Below are 21555 nucleotides of genomic sequence, written 5' to 3' on the forward strand. Positions count from 1 at the left end.
TGTATGTATTAGGGGTTCATTGGAGGTGTATAGTTTACACACAGCAAAATGCACATATCTTTTGTCTTCTACTTTTTTATTGAATACTTTTAAAAATTAAGATGAAAGTGATATAACAGACATTTTAACGTGTACAGTTCACTGACACTGCATTCGTGGTTCTGTACAGCCATCACCTCGATCTAGTTCCAAACTCTTATTTTTTTTTATATTACATTTATACCTTGCTGGTAAATAGAAAATTCACTGAGCTAAACACTGTTGTCGATTTCCCTCAGCAGATAACTGACATTTTACTAAATGATTTTTTCTTTTTTAACAAGGCTAGCTAAAGACACTCCATCTGTATTAACTCTTTCCTAGGCTGCCACCTTTGGGCCAATTTATGACTCCTTCATTCAGGGTAAATTCCAAATGAATCTGATTTAACTTTTTAACAAGTTTGCTTTAAAATTTTTATACAGTAGGTATTGGAAAAAAGGAAGATAAAATAATTGACACTTTGCTAAAGTGCAATTTTTGTGACTTTTTTTGGAGGGGTTCAATTTTTTTTTTGAAAGTATAGTTGATTTACAAGGTTTCTGGTGTACAGCAAAGTGATTCATTTATACATATATATATATTCTTTTTTGTATTCTCTTCTGTTATGATTTATGATAAGATATTTATATTCCCTGTTTGATAGGACCTTGTTTATCCATTCTATATATAGTAATTTACATCTGCTAACACCAAACTCCCAATCCAACACTCACCACTCCGCTCCCCCTTGGCAACCACAAATCTATTCTCTATGTCTGTGAGTCTGTTTAGTAAACAAATTCATTTGTGTCATAGTTCAGATTCCACATATAAGTAGTATCATATGGTATTTCTCTTTCTGACTCAATTCACTTAGTATGATAATCTCTAGGTCCAACCATGTTGCTGCAAATGGCATTAGTTCATTCCTTTTTTATGGCTGAGTAATATTCCATTGTATATATGTACCCCATCTTCTTTATCCATTCATCTGTCATGGACAAGTAGGTTGCTTCCATGTCTTTTGTAAATGGCTATTGTAAATAGTGCTGCTTTGAATACAGAGATGAATGTATCTTTCTGAATTATAGTTTTGTCCAGATAAATACCCCGAGTGGGATTGCTGGATCATATGGCAATTCTACTTTTCATTTTTTTTAGTGCTGTTCTCCACAGTGGCTGTACCAATTTACATTATCATTTGAATGTGTGGGAGGGTTCCATTTTCTCCACCCTCCCCAGCACTTTTTGTAGACTTTTTAATGATAGCCATTCTGACTGGTGTTTCTCTAATAATTAGTGATACTGAGCAACTTTTCATGTGCCTGTTTGCCATCTGTATGTCTTCCACTGAGGTTTCCTGCCTATATTTTGATTGGGTGTTTTGGTTCTTTGTTCTTGAGTTGTATGAGATGTTTATTTTGGAAATTAAACCCTTGCTGGTTGCGCTATTTGCAAGTATCTTCTCCTTTACCACAGGTTGTCTTTTCATTTTGTTTATGGTTTCCTTTGCTGGCAAAATGCACGTATCTTAAATATACAGCTTACATAACCACCACCAACTCAAATATAGAACATTTTCAGCAGTTTAGAGAGTTTCTCTCAGGTGAAAGAACAGAGGGGACCAGTATTTTGCCTTCTATCACCAGAGGTTAGTTTTACCTATTCTTGAACCTTTAAAAACAGCATATCTGACATCTTTCACTCACTATAATGTTTTTGAAAATCATCCATGTGGTTTTGTGTACCATGATTTTGTTTGCTGTTATGAAATTAAAAGACGCTTACTCCTTGGAAGGAAAGTTATGACCAACCTAGATAGCATATTCGGAGAAGGCAATGGCACCCCACTCCAGTCCTCTTGCCTGGAAAATCCCATGGATGGAGGAGCCTGGTAGGCTGTAGTCCATGGGGTCGCTGAGTCGGACACGACTGAGCGACTTCCTTTTCACTTTTCACTTTCATGCATTGGAGAAGGAAATGGCAACCCACTCCAGTGTTCTTGCCTGGAGAATCCCAGGGGCAGGGGAGCCTGGTGGGCTTCCGTCTATGGGGTCGCACAGAGTCGGACACGACTGAAGCGACTTAGCAGCAGCAGCAGCAGATAGCATATTGAAAAGCAGAGACATTACTTTGCCAACAAAGGTCTGTCTAGTCAAGGCTATAGTTTTTCCAGTGGTCATGTATGGATGTCAGAGTTGGACTGTGAAGAAGGCTGAGCACCGAAGAATAGATGCTTTTGAACTGTGGTGTTGGAGAAGACTCTTGAGAGTCCCTTGGACTGCAAGGAGATCCAACCAGTCCATTCTGAAGGAGATCAACCCTGGGATTTCTTTGGAGCGAATGATGCTGAAGCTGAAACTCCAGTACTTTGGCCACCTCATGCAAAGAGTTGACTCATTGGAAAAGACTCTGATGCTGGGAGGAATTGGGGGCAGGAGAAGAAGGGGCAATGGCACCCCACTCCAGTACTTTTGCCTGGAAAATCCCATGGATGGAGGAGCCTGGTAGGCTGCAGTCCATGGGGTCGCAAAGAGTCAGACACGACTGAGCGACTTCTTTCACTTTTCACGCATTGGAGAAGGATATGGCAACCCACTCCAGTGTTCTTGCCTGGAGAATCCCAGGGACAGGGAGCCTGGTGGGCTGCCGTCTATGGGGTCGCACAGAGTCGGACATGACTGAAGCGACTTAGCAGCAGCAGCAGAAGGGGACGACAGAGGATGAGATGGCTGGATGGCATCACTGACTCAATGGATGTGAGTCTGAGTGGACTCCGGGAGTTAGTGTGGACAGGGAGGCCTGGCGTGCTGCGATTCATGGGGTCACAAAGAGTCGGACACAACTGAGCGACTGAACTGAACTGAATATTTGACATGAATACATCACAATTTATTCTCCTGTTGGTGGATATTTGGGTTGTTTCCAGCTTGGGGGCTATTATGAATAAAGCTGTTATTTTCATTTGTATACAAGTCTGTCTGTGAACTCATTTCGGTATATACTTAGGAGTGAAATTTCTGGGTCATAGATTAGCAATATGCTCTTCCAAGAACTACTAAAGAGCTTTCCAAAGGCCACAGCATTTTATACTCCACCCGTGTATGCGAGTCATGGGTATGCTATACCCTCACAACATTTGGTATTGTCAGTCTTTTCAAATTTAGCCTTTCTGGTGGGTTTTTTTTTTTTTTTCTGCATGTCTTTGACAAGCAATGATGTTGAAAAACCTTTTCATGTGCTTATTGACCACTTGGACATCTTCTCTCTAAAGTGTCTGTTGACAGGCACTAAACTGGTTTGTTTGATATATAAGACTTCTTTACGTCTGGATGTGAGTTCTAGGCCAGACATATATATTTAAAATATATGCAACTAGAGATTATCATACTATGTATAAATCAGAAAGAGAAAGACAAATACCATATGATATCACTTATATGTAAAATCTAAAATATATCTACAAAACGGAAACAGACTCACAGACATAGAGAACAGACTTATGATTGCCAAGGAGAAGGGGAGCGGGGAGGAGAGGACTGGGAGTTTGGGACCGGCAGAGGTAAACTATTGATATAGGATGCATAAACAACAAGGCCCCACTGTATAGCACAGGGAACTGTATCCAGGATCTTGTGATAAACCATAATGGAAAAGAATATAAAAAAGGATATATACATAACTGAATCATTTCATTGTACAACAAAAACTAACACAACATTGTAAATCAACTATATACTTCAATTAAAAAAATTTCTTTAAAGAAAGGTAGGAACTTTCCTGGTGGTCCAGTGGTTAAGACTCTGTACTCCCAATGCAAGGGGCACAGGTTAGATCCCTGGTCAGGAAACTGAGATCCCAAATGCCATGTGGTACGGCCAAAATAAAAAGGAACACAGCCTGACTGACACCTTGATTTTATCCAGTAAGATCTGCATTGGACCTCTGACCTTCAGAACTGGAAGATAATGGCTACTTTTAGCCATTATATATACACATGACTTCCCTGGTGGCCAAGTGGCTAAGACGCCAAGCTCCTAATGCAGTGGATCTGAGTTCGATCTCTGGTCAGGGAACTAGATTCCATGTGTCACAACTAAGATGGAAGATCCCAAGTACCATACGCAGTTAAGACCTGGCGCAGCCAAATAAATAATAAATAAATAAAATTTAAGTGGGCATCTTTTGGTTCTAGTCCAGCACCTAAAATCAACATAACGAGGTCTCTGGTGACTCAGGATGTGGATAGACCCAGAGTATAATGTGCTGGCATAAAGATGACAGGGAACACTCAACTTTAAAAGAAAAACATGAAAACCCTTGGCAAATCTGCACACGATTTTAGGAAAAGGGAATCTGAAAATAGAACAGTGTATTCGATTTGCTTTTTTCTAAAGCATAAGTTCCCATGATTTTGGCCAGAATTGCTAGAAATATAGATGCATAAAAGAGTAAATAATATTGCCCTCCAAAGGCAAGCATGCTTTTCTGATACAGTTTGTGCTTGAGACTGAAGGTTGTTTTTGTTGTTTAGTTGCTAAGTCATGGCCAACTCTTGTCACCCCATGGACTGTATTGCTTGCTTGCTTGCTAAGTCACTTCAGTCATGTCCAACTCTGGGCAACAGTATGGACTGTAGCCCACCAGGCCCCTCTGCCCATGGGATTCTCTAGGCAAGAATACTGGAGTAGGTTGCCATGCCCTTCTCCAGGGGATCTCCCCAACCCAGGGATTGAACTGGCCTGGAGTCTCTTACGTTTCTTGCGTTGGCAGGTGGGTTTGTTACCACTAGCGCCACCTGGGAAGCCCCATGGACTGTACAGCCTAGGCTGATTCAGCTCCTTGGAGTGTGCAGAATCCACACCTGCCACCAGAGGGCAGGAGTCCCTGTGACACACAGACCAGGCAGGTGCAGCCTCAGGGGGTTAGTGCCCACTCTTAGAGGCATCATTTTGTACCCACGGGCAGGCTTGAGGCAACCTGCAAGCTTTCCGACTACCTGCAGGTGCAGAAAGCACCTAGCAGAGGTTAGGGTGGGCCAGCCTCACTGTCCCTCTCAACCACAGGAGGAGTACCCAAATCTCTCTGGTCCTGTGACAGGCTTGTTGCTGTCCCTGCTGCTATTTATATCAATTTCTCCTCCCTCCTACGGACATGCCAATGGTAACTTCTGTTTTCTGAGGATTTGCGAGGCCACCACTAACTTCTGTGCCGATCAGAACATGAAGTCTCCATTCTGGGCAGACACAAGCTGGCAGGCATAGGACCTGGCAAGCTGACTGACTGCCCCTGAGTTACCCTCTCTCTGGGCAATTCTACGTGGTCGGTGGTCCTGAGCACCAGGCACAGTGCCAACAGGTGTTTCACATACTGTGTCTGACGGTACTCAGGCAGGCACAGTGAGTGTCCACATTCTCCTGATGTGGAAATTGAGGGTGTAGATAACTCGTGCTCACACAGCTAGCTGGTGGGAGGGCTCATGCCAGAGGGAAGGGCAATGACCTTGGTTGCCTGAAACTTCCTCCCACACCCACTGCGCTCACTAGAACCCCAGCTAATGCCCCTCCCAAATGAGCTCCCTGCGTTCAAGTCTCCTGCCTCCCCTCCTACTCCCTCACAGCGGCAAGAGTGATTATTTTTTTTAGCTCCTTAAGCTTTTTTGTTTTGCATGTTCTTTTTTCCAAGGAAGAAGCTGCTCCTTTCTTAACTGACTGGGTTTCACACGGTACCAAAGGCCCCCACCCAGACCCCTCTCAGGGCCCCGCAGTCCCGAGAACATCCCGTGTTGGGTAGGGGGCGGGCAGCCCTCCACTGCCCAGGGGTGTGGTGGGCATACCTTGCTGCCCATAAATACCCTTCACAAATACAGCCCAGCTGTTTCCAGGTAAACAGGCTGAGCTGCAGCAGTCCCAGGACCTGGCACCAGAGGACCCTGCTCCGAGGACAGGCACCGAGGCTGGCACCTGCACCCACACCTGCTGGCAGTCCCACCCCAGAGCGCCAGGGGGCAGAGCTTCCTCATGGCAGTGGTCCCAGTGCCTGTGAGCCGCAGCTCCTCATTGTTACAGAAACTACAGAATATATATGTACAGGTCAAATTACATTAATAAAAAGAATGTCCAACTAGATTAACAAATGGAGCTTTCGTCCATTTTTCTAATATTCCCAACATCCTCCTCCCTGCTCCCTAAGAAGTAACCACCACCCTGACTCGGCTGCTTATCTGATCACATGTGTGGTGGTGGTTCAGTCATGTACGACTCTTTCGACCCCAAGGACTGTAGCCTGCCAGGCTCCTCTGTCCATGGTATTCAGCAGGCAAGAATACTGGAGGGGGTTGCCATTTCCTTCTCCAGGGGACCTTCCTGACCCAGGAATCAAACCTGGGTTTCCTGTATTGCAGGCAGATTCTTTACTGACTGAGCTATGAGGGAAGCCCTATCACCTGTGTATGTACATCTAAATGGGCTTCCCAGGTGGCTCAGAGGTAAATAATTCGCCTGTAGTGCAGGAGACGCAGGTTCGATCCCTGGGTTGGGAAGAGCCCCTGGAGGAGGAAATGGCAACCCACTCCAGTATCTTTGTCTGGGAAATCCTATGGACAGAGGAGCCTGGCGGGCTACAGTCCATGTGGTTGCTAAAGAGTCAGACGCGACTTAGTGACTAAACAACAACAAACAAGGTACATGTATTTAGACGTTGTTTAGTCTTGTTTGGTTTTGAATTTTATGTAAGTAAAATAGCACTGTATGCATTCTTCTGAGACTGTTCTTTTGTGAATCATCCCTGTGGCCATGTGTAGTGGGAGCTGATCCATGTTCACTGGTGCACAGTATTCACAGAATGAACATCCCACAATATCCATGTCACTGGTGACAAAGATACAGGTTTAGATGTTGCTACTATGATCAATTTTGTTCATATCCCCTGGGGCGGGTGTGCAAGTGATTCTCTAGGATATAGTGTTTAAAAATCTTTTCAGATAACTTAATTATTTGAGTACATGCCAAGGTTTTATTACAGTCTTGCTATAAGAACAAAGGGCTCTGACAGACAAGGTGGGGGTGGGGGAGGGGGCGGTCCTTTACCAAGGAATCCTCCAACACCAGCTAGGTGTCCTAGAATTTAACTAAATCTGATGCCACCTGCCTGGAGTTACCATCAGATCCCAAAGGTTAAAGGCTCAGTCCCACCAGACTGTCCCCTCACCTCCCCCTTCCCAGACACCAATTCCAAGTCCAGGCTGTCACCTGTGCTTCTGACCCAGGCCCACGGCCTCCTTCCTCATGGAGTTTGACTGATGTGTTCAACCGGCTCACAGACACCAGGAAAACTGTTTACCCATCAGATCCCCAGTCTATTACAGAGGACATATCTCGGGAGCAGACACACAGGGCCATGAATGTGGGAAGGGATACAGACCCTCCATTCCTCTCTGGGACCACTCTCACCACCACTAGTCCCAGCTCCACTGTTCACCGTCACAGGCTCTCCAAACCCCGTACTTTAGAGATTTGTTTGTAATTTTAATTGGAGGATAACTACAGTATTGTGATGGTTTTTTGCCGTAAGTCATTATGCAGGCTTCACTACTTAGGCGTGATTGATGAAATCAGTGGCCACTGACGACTGATTCAACCTCAAGCTCTTCTCTCCTCCCTAAAGGTAGGGGAGGAGGGCTTAAGCTTCCAACCTTCTGACAAACAGCCCCCAAATTTAAGGCCTTTCCAAAAGTCGCCTCGTTAACACAAACTCTTGGAAGGTTGAAAGGTGCTCGTTACGAATAACAAGAAATTTTTATCACTCTGACCACTTAGAAAATTCCTAGGGTTTTAGGAGCTCTATGATAGCAATGAGGATGAAGACCAACTTCTTACAAACTCATCACCACAGTAATCTCTGTTAGACTGTGTATAATAGAAACATCTAATTAAAGATATTTAGACTCAATAAATAAATAAATAAAAAGATCTTTAGACTCCTGGGGACTTCTCTGGTGGTGCAGTGGTTAAGACTTCCAGATTCCAATGCAGGGGGCACAGGTTCAACCCCTGACCAGGGAACTGAGATCCCATGTGCCATGAGGTGCAGCCAGAAAAAAAAAATCTTAAGACTCGAATTAAAGTATGGTATCTAGTATCTCAGAAGAGATCTTATTTTGGTATTTTGGTTATAATCTATCATAAAATTGCTCAAATATGTTATTAGGAATGCTACCTGTTTGTGAATTATGTAAATCCACAGGACAGACTGAGGATAATTTTTCTTCTATGATAACTAAAGTGATATTGCTGGATCCAGGAAATATTCTTGCTCAATTTTGTTTTCCAAAGGGGTTGTAACAATTTAAACTCTCACCACTGTGGATATTGTCTGACTTTTTAATTCCTGCACATCTGGAGGTTATGAAGTAGTATCTCACCATGGTTTTGTTTATTCCCGATCATCTTGAGCAACTTTTTATGTTTGCATACATGCTCAGTCACTTCAGTCCCGTCCAACTCTTCACAACCCCAACTGTAGCCCACCAAACTCCTCTGTCCACAGGATCCTCCAGGCAAGAATACTGGAGTGGGTTGCCATGCTCCCTCCCAGGGGATCTTTCTGACCCAGGGATCGAACCTGTGTCTCTTACATCTACATGCACTGGCAGGCAGGTTCTTTACCACTAGTGCCACCTGGGAAACCCCAGCTTTTTATGTTTATCCCATCCTATTTCCTCTTCTATATTCTTCATATACTCTGCTGCTGCTCAGTCGCTTCAGTCGTGTCCAACTCTGTGCGACCCCAGAGACAGCAGCCCACAAGGCTCCTCCATCCCTGGGATTCTCCAGGCAAGAACACTGGAGTGGGTTGCCATTTCCTTCTCCATATACTCTAGATCTGTGCTATCAATATGGCAGCCACTAGTCATTTGTGACAACAATTAAAATTAAATAATTTAAAACCGAGTTTCTGGGCTGCAGCAGGAGACTTTGGCGCAATGTCTCACACCATCTTACTGGCACAGCCTACCAAGAGCCCAGAAGGCAGAACTTATGCTATGAATCTGTGAATGAGTATATGGAAGGTGTCTGTAAAATGTATGAAGAACATCTGAAGAAAATGAATTCCAACAGCCCCTCTATAACATATGATATCAGTCAGTTGTCTGATTTTATTGATGACCTAGCAGACCTCAGCTGCATTGTTTACAGAGCTGATACCCAGACATACCAGCCTTATAACAAACATTGGATTAAAGAGAAGATCTACATGCTCCTTCATCACCAGGCCCAACAGGCTGGGAAACAGTTGAGTTTGGAAGCATTAGGGGGATGGGGGTGGCTTGGAACACAGCTGTGTGCAGTGTGCTGTAGTGGAACTTTTGTATTATATTTATCCTGTTTCCATTTTGGTATACCCTAGCCAGAATTGAATGTATTATGTGATGATCTTGTTCAATCTGCAACTGCCTTTGCCCCCTCCCCCCCTTTTTATTACTTAAACATTTTTACGATGATTTACATGGAAGTTGGTTTTTGTCAGTTAACGTTGGTTCCAGTCCCTCAAACTGTTCATACTTGCTTTATAAATTTATAACATCCACTGTACTAATCCTCCTTCAAATTGGGGTGGGGAGTGGTGGCGCAGTTTAGTTACGTCCTCAAGACAAAGTCTTGGTGAAAAACAAATAAATGTTCTTTAGTTAAAAATAAATAAAACTGAGTTTCTCAGTTTCACTAGAAGTAATTCAAGTGCCCAGTTTTAATGTAGTTGAATTTATGAAAGCTCTACCAAAGCTCTTTTCCTTGGTCATGAAGATATTTGCCTAGATGTCCTTGTAAAAAATATATAAAGTTTTGCCTTTCACAGTTAAGGCCTAAATCTGGCCATAATTTAGTTTTTGGTGTGGTACTGAACAGGGATTTATTTTCATTTTTTCCAATAGTCCCTTCTTTACTGAATGTATATTAGGCTTTTTTATATACATGGCTTTTTCTTTGAGCTTCTAGTCTGTTTTACTGATCCTGAGCTGATCACACTGTCTTATTATAACTTTAAAATGTAATAAAGGCTTGATATCTTGGTTCTTCAGGAGTGTCTTGACTGTTCTCAGACCTTTGCACATCCATATAAAAAAATTTTTGGGGGGGGCTATTCCAAAGGTATGCTGTGTTCCCCAGCCAGGGATCAAACTCACACCCCTGCAGTGGAAGGGAGGAATCTTAACCACAGACTGCCGGGGAAGTCACCATAAAAATTTTTGATTTGCTGTTCAAGTCCCCCATAAAATCCTGTTATAATTTTGATCAGAGATGCTTAAATCTACAGGTGGATTTGGGAAAAACAAACAAACAACTCTACTATCTATGTGCCAGGTCCTGTCCATGGCCCTGGGGATATAGCAGTGAGCAAGAGAGACGAAGGGACGTCCCATCAAAATTAGGGTAAAATCCAAACTCTTCACCATCACCTATGAACCAGTCCACACAAGACCTTCCCCGACCCCCCGCTGGCCTCTCGCCACTTGCTCTCACTCTGAGCTCCAGTCACAGCTTCCTTTGCATCCCTGGACCTCAGCAAGCATTCTCCAGCTGTGTTTTTGCCAGAATCCACTCTCTACTCTCTGCGCCTTACTTGTGTGACAGGCTCTTTCACCTTAAGCAGGTGTTTGCTCAAACGCCCACCTTTTCAGAGAGGCCATCGTGCTACCTAATAGAGCAGCACCTCTCTCTAACCTTAGCTTTATTCCATAGCCCTCATCACTACCTAACACGTTAAAGGTCGTTTTGTTTTGTTGTCTGCCTCCCTACGAGAAACTGAGCTCCCTGAACCAGGAACTCCATCTGTCTTGTTCATTATCGCGTTCTCAGGGCTTTGACCTATGCCTGGAACATTGTTGTTTCGTTGCTAAGTCGTGTCTGACTCTTTGTGACCCTGTGGACTGCAGCACGCCAGGACTGTAAGCAAGCACTCAGTAAATTTGCTGAATGAATGAAAGAAGCAAGATCAGACAAATTATCAGGCAGGTTTGGAAAAAACCCAGGCAAGCTCTCTGAGTTGGTATAGCTACCCAAAGTTTTAAAAATATAGTGCTAATCAATTTTTTAAAAATGGCCACACTCCCCAAAGACTTCCAGGGAGAATAGTATTTAACCATCTAATGATTTTAGAATCTGATTTGCAAGTATGTTATCATCATATTCCTATATGAGGGTTTGGGAGATAGATTTTATTTTTTAAAATATTTATTTGGCTGCACTGAGTCTTAGTTGTGGCTTATGGGATCTAGTTCCCTAACCAAGGATTGAACCTGGGCCCACCACACTGGGAGTGCAGAGTCCTAGCCACTGGACTACCAGGGAAGTCCCTGGGCAGATAGAATGTAATTAATTCCAATTTATCAATGTTTTATTTTACAGATTACATTTGTGGTATCATAATTAAGAGGTCTTTACCTAATTGAGGAACACACACAAATATTTTTTCATTTAGATGTGACCAAACAGGTCACTGCCCTGCTGATGTCCACTGGGGTCTGAGGGACAACGCTGTGCGCTGGAGCCCATTGTCTCCTGTACCACAGTGCCTTCCAATGAGCCTGGACATTGACCCACTTGGTCTGGGCGGGAGAGTTACAGCCTGCAGATGCCCACTGAGCACCTACTGTGTGCCAGGCATCAGTCTGGACACCATGATAACACAGTCTCTGACCTTCTGGACTTCCAATGTACAGGAGGTGAAAAATGAGTGAGCACAGCAAGCTCAGGCATCAATAAGTGTGCTGAAGGCAAGAACAGAGTATTCCAGTAGGTAGGACAATGTGGTCAGAGAAGACTTCTCTGAGGAGCAGACTCCTGAGTTGAAACCTGAATGATAGGATAAAAAGGAAGAGCAGTCCAAGCAGAAGGACGAACACAAGCCCCAAGAGCAGCAAGGGCGAGATGGGTCTGGGAGACGGAAGGAAGGCTGTTGGGGGAGGATTAGAGGGACTGAGGGAGTGCAGTGGGGGCGGCACTGAGCAGGAGGTTCCCTCTAACCTCACTGGGCCTGAAAGCCACAGCGAGGACTCTGGATCTGATTCGGGAACAACAGGAAGCAGAGGAGTGACTGGCAGTGAGTGAGCTGCTGGATTCTCCAGCGATGGACACGCCCATTCGAGACCACTCTGTGCTCAGCCTGGGGCCTAGAGGCCAGAATGTAGATGAGACATCAGAAAAACCATCTTCTCCAATACCTGGCCCAGGAATAGGAGCCAAAGAATTTTATATGGAATGGAATTACACCGTCTGTACCCTGTACCCTTTTTTGTCTGGCTGCTTTCATTCAACATAATTTTTTTGAGATTCATCCAAGTTGTTTATATATGTATAAATACTTAATTTATTTTTAATTCTGAGTAGTACTCCCATGGACGGAGGAGCCTGGTGGGCTGCAGTCCATGGGGTCACTGAGTTGGACACGACTGAGCGACTTTGCTTTCACTTTTCACTTCCATGCATTGGAGAAGGAAATGGCATCCCACTCCAGTGTTCTTGCCTGGAGAATCCCATGGACGGGGGTCCCTGGTGGGCTGCTGTCTATGGGGTCGCACAGAGTCAGACTCGACTGAAGTGACTTAGCAGCAGCAGCAGTACTCCATTGCATGGCTGTACTACAACGTATCACAAGGACTCATCATGTATATAATTGATTGTGTCTCTCTCTTTCCACACTGGTTGGGGAAAAAAACTACCAAAACCATCTGTGGCCCACTTCTAGCAAACAGACTGACTTCAAAGCCAGCATTTTCTATACTTATCTCACTCCTCATTTTCCTTTTTTTCTCCTTTGTTATAAGCTCCCCATCCATTTATCTTTTATTTTGTTACACTACAAACATTTAGGTCAGTCATCTAGGTACTACTCTGAAACAAGGATAAAATAACAATACTTGTCACCCTGCTTGTTTAACATTTATGCAAAGTACACCTTGTGAAGTGCTGGGCTAGATGAAGCACAAGCTGGAATCAAGATTGCTGGGAGAAATATCAATAACCTCAGACACGCAGATGGCACTACCCTTGTGGCAGAATGCAAAGAGGAACTAAAGAGCCTCTTGATGAAAGTGGGAGAGGAGAGTGAAAAAGCGGGCTTCAAACTCAACATTCAGAAAACAAAGATCATGGCATCTGGTCCCATCACTTCCATCACCTCATGGCAAATAGATGGGAAACAACGGAAACAGTGAGAGACTTTATTTTCTTGGATTTCAAAATGACTGCAGACGGTGACTGCAGCCATGAAATTAAAAGACACTTGCTCCTTGGAAGAAAAGCTATGACCAACCTAGACAGCATATTAAAAAGCAGAGACATTACTTTGCCAACAAAGGTCTGTATAGTCAAAGCTATGCTTTTTCCAGTAGTCATGTATGGATGTGAGAGTTGGACCATAAAGAAGGCTGAGCACCAAAGAATTGATGCTTTTGAACTGTGGTACTGAAGACTCTTGAGAGTCCCTTGAACTGCAAGGAAATCAAACCAGTCAATCTTAAAGGAAATCAGTCCTGAATATTCATTGGAAGGACTGATGTTGAAGCTCAAGCTCAGATATTGACCACCTGATGTGAAGAGCTGACTCATTAGAAAAGACCCTGAGGCTGGGAAAGACTGAAGGCAGGAAGAGAAGGGAATGACAGAGGATGAGATGGTTGGATGGCATCACCGACTCAATGGACATGAATTTGAGCAAGTTCCAGGAGATGGTGAAGGACAGGGGACCCTGGCACGCTGCAGTCCATGGGGTTGCAAACAGTCAGACACGACTGAACAACAACAATAAATAACAGTGCTCTGCTTTGATTTGACTAGTTCTTTCCTGCTGCTTGCTTAGGGATGCTGAGCTTTGTTGATCTGGTCTATTCATAGATGCTCAACATCTCCTACTTGGCCAATGGCCACCACATCTGGAGTGCTGGTCTCTGATCTCATCCCCTTTCTATGCACCTGCTATGATGTCACCTAGTTATCATTCTACAGTAGCAATCTGAACATGTCCTTCCCATGCAGAACACCTCCAAGAAGAATCTAAAGTCCTCAGCATAGTAAGCCAGGTCCTTCATTAGTCATTCATTCTTTCAACAAATATTTACTGAGTGCTGACCATACACTAGGCTGCATGCCAGCTGGCTAAGAGTGGAGGTATGGTGATAAACCAGAGGGACCTGGTCTGTACCTCATAGAATTTATATTCTAGTGGAGGAAACAAAGAGATAAACAACCATGTAAGCAATACAATTATGGATTATGTAAACATGAACTCATTTTGAAAGAAATAACCAAGGTGCTGCAGTTGAGTACCGGGAGCAGGAATGGGTGTTAGAGAAGGCCTTTATGAAGATATGATGTTTACACTGCATAAAGTAGGAGACAGCAAGAGCCACAGAAGAGTTCTGGGCAAAGAAAACATCAAGTGCCAAGGTCCAGAAGTGGGAAACGCCTGGGACAGCAGGACTGCTAGAGGTAGTGAAGCTGCTGGAGTGTTGAGCTCTGCCTCCTTCTCTAGGCTTATTTTCCACCTGCAGTCCCCCTAAATCCCAGACACAAATACGTAAACACCCGTTCTTTATCACACTATGCCTTCTCACTTTTCACCTGCTCCTCTCTCTCTGGACAATCCTGACTCCTCCCTGAGATTGGGCTTCTAAGTAATTCCTTTGTGGTAACTTTTGGGTTGCTCTGCTACCCTCCTCCAGGCAGCTAGACAGCTCCTTCCTCTTCTATGCCCCAGAGAAGTCTATGTACTTCTCCTTGTTTGTGCAGCTAACATTTACTGAGTGCTTCCTGTGTACCAAAAACTGTTCTAAGCATTCTACCTATAGAAACTAACCTTGCAAGGCAGGTTCATTCAACCCTCAAAAACCCTGTAAGGGGGACCTCCCTGGTGGCCCAATGGTTAGGGATCCACCTTGCAATACAGGGGATCTGAGTTCGATTCCTCGTCAGGGAACTAAGATCCCACATGCTGCCGAGCAACTAAGCTCTGGCGCCACACAGCAAGTTCCTGCATGATGCAATGATGCCAAATAAATAATTTAAAAAAAAAACCTGTAAGCTAGGTATTATTACTATCTCTGCCCTATATACATGAAGACACTGAGGCCCAGAGAAGTTGAATAACTCACTGACAGTCACAGTGAGTAAATGGTAGAGTCAAGATTTCAACCCAATCCAGTCTGTGCTTTAACCACTAAGCCATTTTTGCCTTTCAAGATTGACAACAGTAGCTAGCATTGATCAAGCACCCCCTATAAACTGGGCTTTCTTCTCAACCCTTTACATGAGTTAACTCATTGAATCTTCCAACAACTCATTAGGATAAATACTCTCAGGATCACAATGATGCCCTTTATTCGCACTAAAACCATGACCCCACTGGGTGGGGGCCCGTGTCCTACCCAAGTCAGCAACCCCAAAGCCTTCCATACCCAGAAGCTGCTGGACATGTCTGCTGAATGAGCAAAGAAACCAACAAACCTAGTTTTTCTCTTGGCTCAACATTAAACTTCAAAGGACTGCCCTGGTGATCCCGTGGTTAAGAATCTGCCTTCTAATGCAGGGGACACGGGTTCGATCCCTGGTCGCGGAACTAAAATCCCACACACTGCAGGACAATTAAGTCCATGAGCCACTACAAAGATCTGGAGTGCTGTAACTAGGACCTGATGCAGCCAAAAACAAATAAATATTTTTTATAAAAACAAATAAACAGAAAAAAAAACAAATAAACATAAAATAAAAATTTAAAATTATTTTAGCATTTTTGTTTGTAACAGTGAAAACTAGGAATATCTTGATGTTAAACTGTGATATCTTCACATAGGAGAATACTACACAGCAGCTAAAGCAATTGAACTAGCTTTATCAACACAGCTAAGCCACAAAAAACAATATTAAAAAAGGGAAGTTGTAGAATGATAGCTAGAGTATGACATCATTTACATAAAGTCTAAAAACAGGTGTTTTAGTCTGTTCAGGCTACTATAACAGAACATCACAGGCTGAGCAGCTTATAAACAACAGAAACATATTTTATTTTTTTCACAGTTCTGGAAGCTGGGAAGTCAACATTAAGGTGCTGGCAGATACAGTGTCTGGTGAGGGGCCACTTCCTATGTCCTTACATGGGGCAAGGGGGCTCTCTGGGACCTTTCATAAGGACACTAGGCCCATTTTTAAGAGCTCTGCTCTCGTGGCCTAATCACCCACAAAGGCCTCACCTCCAAATATCACACTAGGATTAGGTTTCAACACGTGAATTCTGGGGGGGTCACATTCAATCTACAGTAACATTTAGTATTTATGGAAACATTAATGTATGTTATTAGTTTTAAAAGGTTCCTGGGATTGACAAACAAAAACAAACAAAAAATTAACACAGATCCATACAGGTCCAGCCAACTGAGTTTTGACAAAGGCACAAAAGTAATTCAATGGAGGAAAGACAGTGTTTCCATGGTGAAACTGGAGAATTTGACATCCAAAAGTGAAAGAATGAACCTCAACTTAAGCCTCAAAATGAGTCATAGATTTACATGTAGGGAAAACACAGACAAAGTCTTTGGGATCTAGGGCTGAGTGAAGAACTCTTAGACATGACACCAAAAGCACAATCCATTAAAGAACCAACAAATTGGACTTGGTCAAAAATTTTAAATTTTGCTCTATGAAATATGCTGTGAAGAGGAGAAAACAGGGAACTGGGGAACTGCAGGTCTTAGAAGGTTTACAGAGCGGATGTAACAAAGCAGAAAGATAGGTAGATGGGCAAGAGGTTGGGCTCTGAGAGTTGAGTACTGGGGTTTCAGGAAGCAGAGTGCGATCGTTTTAGGTGATGTCGAGGTTTGTTGCTTGGGTGAAATGGAGGTGATTGTGGAAGAGATCAGGTAAGCATAAGACAGAGTGTTAAGACATCTCAAAATAACAAACTTTTGTACTTCAAAAGACACCACCAAGAAAGTGAAAAGACAACTTATAGAATGGAAGAAAATACCTGTATTTTCTAAGAATTTGTATGTAGAATATATAGCGAACTCTCAAAACTCAACAGTAAAAAAGGTAAACAATCCAATTACAAAATAAGCAAAAGAGATGAACAGGTATTTCAGCAAAAACAAAATCCACATGGCAAAGAAGCACATGAAAATACATGCAACATCATTAATCATTAGGGAAACGAAAATTCAACATCTAAACACTGCACAAGAATTACATAGCTAAAACTTAAAAAAAAAGTGACAATACCAAATGTTGTGAGGGTGCAAAGAAACTGCATCTCACAGACACAGGGGGTGGGACAGTAAATAATACAACCCCTCTGGAAATGGCAGTTTCTTAAAGACCTAACCATACACATACCTGATAACCCAGAAATTACACTACTGGGCATTCATCCCAGGGAAAGAAAAACATCTGCTTACATGAAAATATACATGAATGATCAGAGAAGCTTGTGTTTTGAGACAAAATGCCCAAAGAGGAGTTACTTGTGTCAGGCCCCAGGGAAACAATCTAAGACTTCATTCCTAACCCAACTGCAGTTACAAGCTTCCCCCGGAAACTGACCTTTAACCAGACAACCTGGAATGTCCTGGTCAGCACTAGGATCCATCCCTGTGATCAGGGGATACCTCTGCCCTTCCCCTTAGGCAAGGAAGGCAGCCTCGCCTAAAAACAAGGTATTCTTTGCTAATTCTTTCCTTTTTTCTGCTTCCTCTCTGCCTTTAAAAATCTTTTCTTTACTGCAGCTCAACAGAGCTCTATTGCTAGATGGGACGTTTCCTGATTTACAAATTGTTGAATACATTCATGTGATCCTTGTATTTATTCAGTTGAGTTTTTGTTACTTAACATTTGTAATAGCCAAAAACTGGAAACATCCCGAAAGTCCATCTGTAGGTGAATGAATAAACCAACTGTGGGACACATATACCACAGAAAGTTATTCAGCAGCAAAAACGGATGAACTCTTCATATATTCAACAATTCAGATGAATTTTACATGAAAAATGTCAAAAGGTTACATACTGTATGATTCCATTTATGCCACATTCTTAAAATGACAAAATTATAAAAGATGCAGAATGGATTAATGACTCCCTGGGCTTGTGGGGAAGGGGTAAGAGAAGCTGTGACTGACCATAAGAGGTTATCCTTGTAGTGATGAAAACAGCTCTGTACCTTGACCGTGGTGGGGTGACATGAATCTACTACCCACGTGATAAAACTGCATACAACTGCACACATACTAAAGTGCATGTAAAACTGCTGAAGTCTGAATAAGGTCTGTGTGTTGCACCAATGTTAATTTCCTGGTTTTGACATTGTACTACAACTGTGTAAGCTGCTGTCATTGGGGGAAAATGGGTGAAGGGTACATTGAGACATCTCTATATTTTTGTGAGTTCTTATGAATCTGTAATTATTTTTATATAAAAAAATCATTAGGGAAATGCAAATCAAAGCCACAGTGAGGTGTCATCTTACACCCATGGGGGCAATCATTTTTTTTAAATAACAAATGTTTGTGAGGATGTGGAACAATCAAAGTTGTACACTGGGGAGGCATGTAAAATGGTGGAGTTTCTGTGAAAAACAGTTCAAAAAAATTAAAAATAGAATTACCTTAAGATCCAGCAATCTCACTTGTAAGTGCATATTCAAAAGAACTGAAAGCAAGATCTTAAAGAGATATTTGCACAACCATGTTCACTGTAGCAGCTCATTATTCACAAAAGCCAAGAGGTGAAAGCAATCCACATATGCATAGATAGATACACAGATAGACAAAATGTGCTGCATACATACAAAGGAATACTATTCAGCCTAAAAAAGGAAATTTTGTCACACTCACAAATACTGTATGATTCCACTTACATAACTTACCTAAGATAGTCAAAATCATACAAAGTAGAATGATGGTTAGGGGAAGGAGAAATGGGGAGTTGTTATTTAATGGGTATAGAGTTTCAGATTGGCAAGAGGAAAAATTCTAGATATGTTATACAATAATGTGAACACAGTTAACACTACTAAACTGTACATTTATAAGTGTATAGTTGGTCTGTGGGCTGAAACCAATGAAGCCCAAGTGCCTAAAGCCTTTGCTCCACAACAAGAGACGCCACCAAAATGAGAAGCCTACACACTGCAACTAGAGAGTAGGCCCTGCTCACCACAACCAGATAAAGTCCACGCATCAACAAAGACCTAGCACAGCCGAAGATAAATAATATTTTTTAAAATGTTTTTTTAAAAGTGCATAGTTCGTAAGATAGTAAATTTTATACCCTATGTTTTTTTCACTAAAATATTTTTAAAAGCTTAAGCAAAACAGCTTTTGTTATTTTGTTAAGATTAACAAAGTTGGGTGGTGGTTATATGGTGTTTGTTATATTATCTCCAACTTTCATATATGTATACAATCTTTCACAGTGAAAATCTTTTTGAATAGCTATTCTTTTAAAAATTTTTACTTATTTGGCTGCTCTGGGTCTCAGCTGCATCACTCCAGATCTTCAGTCTTTATTGAGGTACTGGAATCTACTTCATGACCAGGAATCAAACCCTGGCCCCCTGCATGGGAAGCCTGGAGTCTTAGCCACTGGACCACCAGAGAAATACCTTGAATAGCTATTTTTAAATGGACAAATTTTAAAAATGTTGAGGACCACTTTTAAGACAATTTAGAATTTTGCTCTGTGTTCATTTGGGCACTCAACATCAAAGTTTCTAACTTGCTGGTAAGAAATCAGAATTAGTCTCATAATTCTGTTGCAATACACTGCCAAACAAGGAAATGACAAACCACAGAATAACTCTGTATTTTAAATGTCAGCTGATAATGTCAAGAAAACAATTGTGAATTTGTAATTGGAAACAGTGTTCTCACAGATTTTTATTAAAAGACATCTAGCGAAGTAAAAAATCACTTTGAATCTTAGAATCAAATTCTTTCTTTCAAAAGGGAACTGCCTAGGCAAAACCATTTGCACATGGTTATTAAATAAATACTGTCTTTTTGCTTTGTGTTTTAAGTGTCTAAGGCTGTCAACAGTTTTTTCCCCCTAGTTGAACAAAAGGGAAACTACAGTTCACTGAACAAACATTTATTAAGCACAAGGCCAAGTACTGTGCTAGATTTTCAAATTTGTGATTTCAGGGATTTTTGTCGGTCTATTCTTTAATGTGTTTACAGACTACCTTTTACAATCACCAGAAATGACGCTATTGTTAAAAGTTTCATTAAAAAACACACCATAAAAAAAACTCATCTTGTCTATTAAACATGGCACGCATACGCCTGTTTTCTGAAAACATTTTTCTGTGCTGAGGTTACCAAATGCCCTTTGTTCAAACATTAAACCAGGAAGCTGTATGACTAACTTCTGGCAACTGCTAGAATTCCCGGCCCTGCAACCATATCAAACCATGAGATCTCCATTCTAGATCATTTCACCAATTCACAGGGATGACTTAAGAGGAGCTGTCAGTTAGTGAAACAAGCTCAGACTACTGACTGTCAGACTAACAAAAACGAAAATCCATACTTTTTACCATAAACGTTTTATCAACTACATCATCGACCAAATTATTTTCAAGAAACTGTTTATTTCTATCTCCTATCATTCATGTAAAAAGATTTTAGCAAGTCATAATAAATTTATCACCGTCTGGGCGTTAACTCAAATGCTTGTCACATTGTACCTCCTCTTACTGTTAAGCGTTGAAGGATTGTCATTTAGACTCACGACCTTCTCTAAGTGATAACTAGCCACTCTGTAGTAAGGTGCACATCTCCAGGTCTCCTAACTTCGCGAGGTTGCTGCTACGCAACAGCCACTTCCATGTTTATTTACACCCCCACCAGCATGACTCAGCCGCCGGGCTGCGTGGCTGCGGACCCAAACACGTCTGTCTTAGTCACGTTCCCCCGGTTATCTCGTTGCTGACCAGCGGCCACACCCGCGGCGGGGTCCTAGCTGGTTAAACCACCCGTAATGTCGCTGGCACAACCAACCTATTGATGGAACACTAAAAACGCTAGTGTCGCGAATTCTCTCGTGTGTGAATTCTGTCTCTCCATGTGGGTTGTCGGGTCCCCGATCCACATCATCTTTCACTCGGGGTCTGGACAAACAGCAGTGAAGGAAAGGGATGTGCGGAGGCATTTCTAAGCACGGCCACCGGGTACCTGGAGCGGGGATTGGGGGGAGAGGGAGCTGTGCAGTGGAGCGGTGGGCAGTGTGGGGACTCCGCAATGAGGAAGGGGGAGAAGGCCTCCACCGCGGGGGGTGGGGGTTCGTGGCGAGGAATGGGGAGTTGGGGGAGGCCTCCGCGTGGGAGACGTTGCGGGGAGGAGTGCCCCGCGTGGAGGGAGGTCGGGAGGAACCTCCTTGTCAGGGGAACGCCTCCGCGGTGGAGGAGGGGTCCTCCTCGGTCGGTGGGGCGGAGGGGTTTGGGGGATACTCGGGCCCAGCACGGAGTCCCAAGTCTAGATTTCGTCTCCTCA

At 42.8% G+C, this 21555-nt stretch overlaps 1 protein-coding gene and 1 pseudogene across 1 annotated transcript in view; both read left to right on the forward strand.

Annotated features, from left to right (window-relative positions):
* UBB (ubiquitin B) overlaps nt 1–21555 on the forward strand; it is a 172830-nt gene that overhangs the window by 148681 nt on the left and 2594 nt on the right. The gene's annotated exons all lie outside the window — the stretch shown is intronic.
* Nucleotides 9005–21033, forward strand: LOC129650832 (enhancer of rudimentary homolog; annotated as a pseudogene).

This window comes from Bubalus kerabau, chromosome 4 (assembly GCF_029407905.1).
Source record: "Bubalus kerabau isolate K-KA32 ecotype Philippines breed swamp buffalo chromosome 4, PCC_UOA_SB_1v2, whole genome shotgun sequence".
NCBI classification, from domain to species: Eukaryota; Metazoa; Chordata; class Mammalia; order Artiodactyla; family Bovidae; genus Bubalus; species Bubalus kerabau.